We start from the raw sequence: 10,433 nt of genomic DNA, 5'->3' as shown, positions 1-10,433 counted from the left end.
CCCCACCCCGCCCTGCCTCCCCCCCCCCCCCCCTCCCACATGACCCAAAAAGATGCTGCCTGAGGCTGCTTCATTATAGGGACAGCACTAAACATAGGTTATGCCTAGCCTGTGCTATTCATTTGTCTATCTAGTATACCATATGACAAAGCCTGGCACCAGGGAGACAGAAAATAGTTTGGCTGAAGAGATCCTGGTGATAGCTTACTCTACTTGATGACAGAATACTGTTATCAATTTTACTATACACATTAGCATTAGATGGTCTGTTTTCTCAGCTGCTAGAGGAACCAGTCATATGGGACCATGCTGCATCTTCCAAGTTAACCACCTTCACATCCTCACTCAAACTTGCATATTGGCGTGGGTGCCTAAGCACCTCACAATTAATTAAATGGTCTGTGGGGACACCTTTTGTTCTGAGAGGATGATTTTTAAACATCCATGTTTCTTATGTATATGCGCTAGCTATGCACACTTACAGTACAATGTTATTGTGTTGTCATTGGACAGCGAACATCACAGGCAAAATCAAAAGAGCCAATCAGAGTGGTTCTGTGCCCTGTGATCTCGGTGAATAAATCAAGCATTATAAAACACTGGCTGTGATCAGCCCTACCCTTCCTCTCACAATGGCTCTGTTTGTGTGAGAGGAAGGAGGTTTTTATTAAACACAGTTTCATCTGATAAAACCAGCTTTCAGCAATGCCTTCTCAGCAGTAGTGGACGCCTGTATTATAATGAAAAACATAATTATTCTACACTTGCTGTGTTTGAGTTAGGATTAAGACCATTTAGCCAACATCAACAGTTACCTAATTAATGTCCCTGCTTCTAAAATCACAATAGGAAGGATTATTCAGTAGCAATGGCATGTTCTGTGGCACCCAGCAAATGTTTTCTTGCTTTTAAAGGAACAGCAGTAACACCTGATTATATTTCAGAAAGCAGAAGAATAATTGCAACATTTTAATTGCAGAGCTATATACTGTATAAAGTCCTTAAAACCTGCATAGTTAAAAAAGGTGTCCCCTAAACCAACAGATATGGCCAAAAGATGGTGCATCCCCATAGAGCATTGCATTTGTTACCTGCTGCTTTTATTGTTACTGACTGCAAAAAAGTAATTGTAGTCATTTACTAATGATCTACATGCACAATTGAACTCAAATGGGGTATGGAGCTTACAGATTAAAATCAGCAGGGCCAGTCCATATAGTGTTCTGCAAAGGTCATTCTGATACAACAATAAAAGAAGACTGTAGTATGCAGCAGTCATTTTGTATTCATATTGTGCTATAGAACAGCAAGAATCTTCATCATTATGCAATAAGTGTATTACAAAATGACAGATACAATTATACTGTCATCCTATTTTTTGTAATCAAGCCTGAAGGTGCTCCTTGGCCTTTGAACCCCTCTATGTGGCTAGGCAATGAAAAAGACTCATACATGTGGTATCCTCATATTCAAGGGGAGTAGCAGAATGTGTTTTGGGTGTAATTCTAAGTATGCCTATGCTGTGTGTGAGAAATAGCTTGTTAAAATGACAACTTTGTAAAAAAAAAAAACATAAAATGTATTTTACAAAAAGTGTGGCAAAATATGACACACCATTCCTCTTAACAAATATCTCTGGGTTTCTACTTTTCTAAAAGGTTCTGGTATTTTAGGCCCTCAAAAAATGTGATAGGCAGTCAGAACATCAGGGCTGATACATTTCTAATATATACCATAATTTGCAGACTCTATAACTTTCACACAGACTAACGAATATACACCTACCGTGTTTCCCCGAAAGTAAGACCTAGCACTATTTTTCAAGATTCCTGTAATATAAGACATACCACCAAATAAGACCTAGTTTGGTGGTAGCATGTACTTTACTGCGCTGTCCACTGTCTGATGTCTCCACTGCTGCACCACTGGTATCACTGTCCCTGATGGAAAAGGAAGCTGGCGCTGTAGAAAGCAAGCAGAGAGCGGCGGCGGAGGGAGCGGAGCCGTATTAGCTGCTACTTCGTGTATAGGGCCGGTTACTGTGACAGGCGGAGTGATACCAGATGCACTCGCCTGTGAAAGAACGGAATCTGCTTTACTGACCAGTAGGAAAAGAAATAGAACAACAGTAATATTCTCATTCTTACCATATCATTAAGGTCAGTAAATAAAACAGTGGGCATTCTGACATTCTGAAGTAGAAAAAAATAAATAAGATCCCCCAAAATTAAGACCTAGTGTGTTTTTTGGGGGCAAAAAAAATATAGGACAGTGTTTTATTTTCGGGGGAAACATGGTATTTGTTTTTTGTTTTTTTACTAAAGAAATATAGCAGAATACATTTTAATCTACATTTATAAAGAAAGACTATTAATTTGATATGGAGGGTATCATAAAAAAATGCCCCCAAATACAATGATTAATTTGGTATATTTTATATGTTTTATAACAGAATGTAAGGAAAACAATTTATATTTGAACTTTTTGGTGTTTTTTCCCTTATATAGTAAAAAATAAAAAAGCAGTAGTTATTAAATATTAACAAATTAATGCTCTATGTATCTCAAAGGGTAGATATAAAATTAATTTGGGTACAGTATTACATGACCAAGTAATTGTCAGTGAAATTATCACAGCACTGAAAACTGAAAAAAGGCCTAGAAAGAAAAGGATAACGTGCTGGTATTGAGATGGTAAAAAAAAATTGAGAAATATCACATAAGGAAAGCCCTTCCTTATGTGATATTTCTAGCCCCTCCATCTTGCTCTTGTGCCATACCCAATCATCCTGGGACTTCTCCCTACTCACCACAATTACTCTATTTTATACCTGCACGGAGAGCAGGAAGATACTCCCAACTTGCTGATATCTGAAACAAAGTATTCACCCTAGAACTATAGTTTTGCTGGGACATACTGTACATGGAACACACTGGGGGGAATTTATCAAAACTGGAGCAGACAAAAGCTGGAGGAGATTTGCATTGCAACCAATCAGCTCCTCTGTCTCATTTTCAAATCTTACCTGAGCAAACTGAAGAGAGATGTTTATTGGTTGCCATGGGCAACTGCTCCAAATTCTGTCTGCTCCCGTTTTGATAACCTCTCCCCACTATGCGTTGAACAAAATCTTTAATCTTTCTGTCACTCAGGGGTCTATAAACAATTCTCAGGTCCCTTCACTCTGCAACTATCTTTGAACATTTGGTTTGGACGAATAATGGCAAATACAAATGTTTTCAATACACTGCCTGTCCCAAAAAAAAAGTCACCACATGGATTTAGCTAGGCAAATAGGTCAGAGCCTCCTGTTGGATAATTAGTTTAGGTTCTACAACATTATGTCCCCAAAAATTAGGTCAGCTGCCTACCTAAATATACTGAATGACCAGGTTTGTCCATCAGTGGGTTTTTTTTCTGATGGCATGGGCATATTCCAAGATGACAATGCCAGGATTCATCAGGCTCAAATTGTGAAAGAGTTGGTCAGAGAGCATGAGACATAATTTGTTTTACACATGGATTGGCCACCCCAGAGTCCAGACCTTCACCCCATTGAGAATCCTTGAGATGTGCTGGAGAAGACTTTACGCAGTGGTCAGACTCTCCCATCATCGCTACAAGATCTTAATCAATGCAACACATGCCAGAAATTAATGTTGTGACATTGCATAAGCTTATGGAAATCATTCCAAGGCGAATGTGTGCCATGATGAAAGCTAAAGGAGGTCAAACAAAATATTAGAACCTGTGACTTTTTTTGAACAGGCAGTCGAATGTGGTGTGTGGAATGTGGTGTATTGTAATAATACAGTATAGCCACTAGATGGAGCTGAGCAACATAAGAAATAAGTAGCTCCATATAGTGGTCATAATGTAATATTACAACACACTACATTCAAACTGGGAAAAAATATTGTAAGAACATGCGTGTTTGGCATTATTCCCCTAACTGAATGTTCACAGAGGGCCCTGTGGATTGTTGATAAATAGACCCCTTATTAATTCTGTTTCAGTATTTGCAGTTACTGAAAGATTTTTTCAGATACCAATATGCAACATAATAAAGATATACAGTATATTTAAGAATAAATGAAAGGTGAATGCAAAATAATTGATCAGGATAATGCATAATTGATCACTGATAAAGCCTAGTCTAAATAAAAAATAAATAAATTAAGTCTGCCAATCCTAAATCAATTTAATTATAACATTTTAAGATATATTTTTTACCCCAGAGAGGTTAATGTTCATCTTAAAAGTTTGATTGGAACTTCTATTTATCTAATGTCTCCATTGTTTCTAAAGTGCAAGTGAACATCTGTCATTTAAGGAGTTGCCAACGGAAAAAGCTGGAATAAATTATGCATGAACATCTCTTTTCTGTTTGTGCCCTCAATGAAAGAGGCTGTAAAAGGGGCTCGGTATGTTTTGGTGGTTATCACTGTGTGCTCTGCCAAGGTGAGCAGACAGTACGCTGAAATAATCTATCGGATGTGGTTAGAGCTTGCAAAGGGTAAATTGTACATTTGCCTGCTTTGTGGCTTCTCCATAGAGAAGCAAATAAAGAGGACTTTTTGTTTGTTTTTTTAATTAGACTCTACTTACTACAGCTGTCCCATCTCTGTTAAAATAGCAGTTGCAGATATTAGATTATCCGCCTTATAGGCCAAGGTAGAAAAATCACTAATAATAATTATGATTTTTATTTATTTACTTAGCACCTTTTCTTAGTAGTTAATGCACAATTTGCACAGATTATTGTTTTGTTGGACTTTACTAGATTCCAAGGTATGAATACTGTTGGGGCCCATTCACATTTGTATGTTGCTGTAATGTTACTAAAACACACGGCAATGCACTGGATCTACATGCTTGTTGTTCCATTCATTGTTGTTTTACTGCATCATAGCAAGCCAGTAAATAGGTACACGGCTAAGTTCTTGACCACAGCAGCTTGTTAATGGCATAATAAAGGTCACCCTGGGTCTCAACGCTCCCAAGCCTCTGAACATATTATGTGACCACGCGCTGCCTATTTTGCCTTCCTAACGTGATGATAGGGTCTAGCTAATGTATAATATCTGGTCCAGATAATGTATATTGATTGAATGGACTATTATTGCAATTATAAGTACACTGTTTCTCCAGCCTACCTTAGCTGTTAAAGTAACATTAAACTCAGGGGTTAAACCTTGAAAATGCATTCAAGTACCTTAACTATTAACAAAAATGTATCTTATTTGTGTACCACTCGGCTGTAGATCCTCAAATCATCTCTGAATTGGTGCTGACACTGTCCTTCCTTCTGGGGGGTGGCTACTTTTTGGTTCCCCCTGTGTGTGCTGTCCCGCACTCCGGTCCCCTGGTCCGTCCGCTCGCTGTCCCGACGGTCCGTCGGCTTCTCTTCTTCGGTCCGGCCGCGGCTCCTCTTCCCCACCCCCCTGCCTCCACTTCGTCTGCAGGCTGGGAGCCATACCCAGCCTGCTATTGGATATCCTCCGCTGAGCCCTGATTGGGCAAAGTCTTGCACCTGTCCTGTGGTCACGTGCAAGACTTTAACAAATCAGAGCTTCAGTGGTCATTTTGTATTATGGAATATACGCGGTCCAACAGACCGCGAACATCCCATAAAGTTCGATGCTCGGCGAGCGCTCAAACGGCCCATCCTTAATCTTTAGTATGGGATTCAGTTTTGGTCACCAATCCACAGAAATGTCCATGAGCTGGAGAGAGTCCAGAGAAGGCCAACAAAGCTAATTAGGGGTTAAAGGACCTAAACTATGAGGAAAGACTGCATGGATTAAACATGTTCACGCTCGAAAAGAGGAGACTGAGAGGAAACATGATATTAATGTAAAAATAGTTTAACCCCTTCACGACCTATGACGGGATAATCCCGTCATGAAGTCGGAAGGGGCTCAACAGACTCCAGGCAGCTCTGTCCCGTTTTGTCGAGCCGGTGACCGGCTTTACAGTAGAAGCGATTCTGGCGGCTCAGCTGTCGCCAGATTGCTTCTACAATCCTGTAACCGGGCAACCCACCCCCCCGACACCCCCGCCTAGTTTCCCGGGCTCCGTTGCCACTCCTACAAGCCCAGGACTAGCTTGTCGGGTGTCAGCGGGAAGCTGGGGAGGAGAGCGGTGAACATCCGTGCGCCGATCCCCTCCCCATATTATGGGACCGGGAGTGTTGCATCACTTCCAGTCCCATCGCTATCAGTGCTGGGCTCCTGAAGCCCAGCAATAAGCTATTGAAGTGCGATCTGAACTTCAATAGCTAATTTAGAGTGTAAAGGTGACACTGGGGGTCTTATTGACCCCCAGCATCACCTTAAAGAGTACTTGTCACTGCCAATATGCCATCACATGGGGGATTGTAAGCCCCCTAGTTGTGATAGCAATTAAAGTAAAAAAAAAAAAAAACAGTGCGAGCACGCGTGTCGTCACGTAAACACGCGTCAGGTGCGCCTATGAAAACCATGATTGCGCTACACATGTTGGGTATCGCCGCACACGCCAGAGTGAGAGCAATAATGCTAGGGCCAATGTTTTCACATAGCTCTAAATTGATAACCTGTAGCGGCTTTCAAAGTGTTTAGCATGGACTATTTGGGGTACTGAATTCTGTTGCAGTTTTACTGATGCACACAATTTTTAATCTCGGCATGCTGGGTATCTATTTACTCATTGTAACCTAATTTTTTATATTTTACAAAAAAATGGTTTTATAGTGTTTTGGGGCACTAAATTTAACTTAAGTGCATTTTTTACTAAATTTTGGGTTTAATATTAAGTTGTGCTAATGTCGTGCAACATGAAAATTTGCAACTGCCTCCATTTTATTCTATAGGGTTTTGGCTTTCAGAAAATATATAATGTTTGGGGGTTTGAAGTAATTTTCTGGCCTAAAATGTGAATTATAACATGTAAACAAAAAATTTAAAAAAGGCCTTTGTCCTTAATGGGTTAATGGTGATGGGATAATTAGTAATAAACTGTTTACTGTTAGTTCACTTAGGCCTGGTTCACACCTGTACGTTTTGTAGCGCGTTCAACGCTCTACGAACGCTCTACAAAACGCTCAAACATGAAAATCCCATTGTATTCAATGGGTCTGGTTCACACCTTGCCATATTTCAGCCCGTCTGAACGCGCTACAAAACGGCCTATGCCTGAAAAGGTACGTGAGCTTCTTTGCTGCGTTTTTGTTGCGCGTTTCCATTGGGATACAGCCAAATAGCCCTCGGAAACGCGTTTGCGAATTGCGGTAAAAACGCGCGTCACGAAACGCGCGACAAACGCGCATATTCGATACGCCTAGGTGTGAACAGAGCCTTAAGAAGACAAGAAGAGAAAAGGTTTAATCTTCACTACGTAGGGGATTCTTTACTGTGAGAGCTGTAAAATGATGGAATTTCCTTCCACAGACAGTGGTATCAGCTGAGAGTATGGAATTATTCAAGACCCATCTATATACTTTTCTCAGAGATCAAGATATACAGAGGTACAGGTAATCTTAGTAATTTAAACACACACACAACCACATGGGTGGAACTCAATGGGCCGGTATCTCTACTCACCCTTAACAATTATGCAACAACTAAGGATGTTTTTCCATCCTTGTTTTTTTTTTTTAAATATGCCCTGTAGTAAAAGCTTGCATACCAATTCACACATACAAAATACAGAAATGATAGTGATTGCTTACAGAATAAGTATTAGATATGACAATTTCACTGTTAGAATGCCTACTAGATTTTTCTTTTTCATACATTGTGTACATTTATGTTATTAATGGTAAAAGGCAGAATATTTAAATTAAGTAAGCAGAATAAGGGATGATCAGCGGAAAAAAAAAAGCTTCATGCAGCCTTTTTGAAAATTGCTCTCCCTACCTCATGCTCATGAACATGCGAGCAAGAGCCACATGAAGGGCAAATCACACTGAACTTTTCTGCTAAGAGAAGCACTAAGAAGAGTCTGATAACCCCTGTGCCCTAGGAAACCTGTCATAAGGGAAACATGCACCCTGACATTTCTAACCTCTCCTTATAGATATACTAGTTGCCTAGCTGTCACGCTGACCCTCTGCCTTCAATACTTTGAGTTGCTCATCTGGAACAAGCAGGCTTATAAGGCTTTCTGATCTGCATACTTGATCAAAGGGAGGTGATTTAGAATGTGTCGAAGTCAACGTGTCAGTATAACAGCCAGGAAACCAGGAAGGTCAACAATGGCAGCCCCATGTTTCTCACATGACAGGTTTACTTTAAAGTGACACTAAACTCAGGAGTTAAATGTTTATGACGTCAATACAAATTAGCTAATTAAACGTGAGCTTGTTGTCCATCACGGTAGTGAGCTTGGAGCGTGACTACTTTACAACACACACAGGGACCATGGGGAACAAAAGTAGCTACCCTCCAAAAATAAAGACAGTGTTGGCACCAATTCAGAGATGATTTGAGGATCTACAGCCGAGTGATACACAAATAAGATACATTTTTGTTAATACTCAAGGTACTTGAATGCATTTTTAAGATTTATCTCCTGAGTTTTAGTGTCACTTTAAGGAAGACAACAAAAAAATTGTACATTGAAACTGAAAATAAGATAAATGGAGAAAAAAACAAATGTAAAGTAGTGGGAAGAGAATTTCCAATACGTAATGAGACTGCATCAATCTGACAACAAGGCGTAATGTGAATAAACATGACAGGAAGGTATTTTAGCTCGTCTTTTTAGGAATTTCTAGTGAACTATAACGGTATTTGATTGACACTTCTGAAATTTGAACACTAAAGCTGCAACTCATAACTGTCCTTATCACTCAAATGTGACATTGATTCACTGGAACTCTGTTTATCAGCATTACACATCCAGTTTATTAAATGGAAGAACACAGCCTTACCTCGCACTTGCTGGAACAGCCACAAACAGCCCTGTCTTCTTGTAAGGATCTAGCACGTTGCTTATTAAGTTAATCAAGCAGCACTGACAAGTCAGACACGATGAAAGAAGCTGGGAGTGGTCTCAGTGCATGTTACCCTCTTGGAGTTTTGGACCTCTCACATATTGAAGGCTTGTGCCAACTGGAGATACACATAGCAGTTAACTCTTCAATGACAGGGCAGCAGCTTCCAAACCATATTTCACTCCAGCAATGACAAGGCACTGGATTTCTGCCTACCTTTATAACAGATTTCCTTTATACCATTGTATACTTGGAATTATTTTCCTATAAATATGCTCGTGAGCAGAGCGTGTTCTGTCTACTGTACAGAACCTGCCTGAAGTACCGTTATTAGTTCTAATTGCGCATCTTCATAAATATAATTATGGATGTAATGGAAGTGGACAGCTATAGATCTTATGCCTTCTACTGCATTAAATATTAATAACGTACGCAGTACATTAGATGCTGTCTAAAAACAAAATCATTTGGAATTGTGTAAATGTGTACCTTCACTCTTTAGTGGTGATACAGCTCAGCATCACCACATCTTACAACTAGTCAGAATCGTGACAATGCTTAAAATGTAGGTCACACATATAAAATATTCCATTACAAATACTCTATTACAAAGCGGTTATTGCTATTTTAGAAAAGTTCTAAAATAATAACAAATAAAACAAGTTTTATGGTGGTTTACAAAACACAGCCATATGGGGGCACACCTCTGGCCAGAAAGAACAAGTCAAAAAATAACATGTTCTGAAGTGCCATTTTTCGTATTTATTTAGTACTGAGTAAAGAGCAAAGGAACTGACAGAATTCAATCAATCACCACCCAGCAGCAGCTCAGGGAATTAGGTAGCAACAATTAAGGTAGGGTGTTGTATGGTACTGATCTATAGTGTGCTAGCATTATACAGGTAACTTAATGAGGGTATGGCAGGGGTGGGCAACTCCAGTCCTCCAACTGTTGTGGAACTACAAGTCCGATGAGGCATTACAAGACTGACAGTTACAGGCAGGACTCCCAGAGGCAGGGCATGTTGGGATTTCTAGTTAAAGCACAGGTAGAGGGCTGGAGTTGCCCACCCCTTCCATAGCCTCATTATGTTACCTGCATGATGCAACCACACTATGGGGTCTATTTATTTAAAAAAAAAAACGCATAGCTTATTCGTCCAATAAAACTGCAGGTACATTTGTTCTGTGTAAGTTAACCAGAGAATGAGACGAAAACAATGCATGCATGTTCTATGCTATTGTTCTCCTTTAAGAACTACAGCTTGCGGTATACTGAGACGCCGCAGCTGAAGCGGATCCCGACAATTATGTCTGGATCCGCCCAGCTGCTTGAGTGACAGCTGGCTCTGCCTATCTAGAGGCAGAGCCAGCTGTACCCGCCCCCTCCCCCGTCCGTTCCGATCGACTGAGCCGACCTGTGACAGTTTCATTGTCACAGGTCGGCTAGAACTAT

At 40.2% G+C, this 10,433-nt stretch overlaps 1 protein-coding gene across 1 annotated transcript in view; it reads right to left on the bottom strand.

The window, feature by feature from the left end:
* The window catches only part of CTXN3 (cortexin 3), a 49,288-nt gene extending 40,330 nt beyond the window's left edge, over positions 1-8,958 (bottom strand). Inside the window, exon 1 of the mRNA XM_018565057.1 lies at positions 8,915-8,958. The gene's annotated coding sequence lies outside the window, so the exon portion shown is untranslated. The remainder of the gene's footprint in view (positions 1-8,914) is intronic.
* Between the last annotated feature and the right edge of the window lie 1,475 nt (positions 8,959-10,433).

This window comes from Nanorana parkeri, unplaced genomic scaffold, assembly GCF_000935625.1.
Source record: "Nanorana parkeri isolate BGI_ZX_2015 unplaced genomic scaffold, ASM93562v1 scaffold809, whole genome shotgun sequence".
Lineage (NCBI taxonomy): Eukaryota > Metazoa > Chordata > Amphibia > Anura > Dicroglossidae > Nanorana > Nanorana parkeri.
This window is presented reverse-complemented; position numbering and strand designations above follow the sequence as displayed.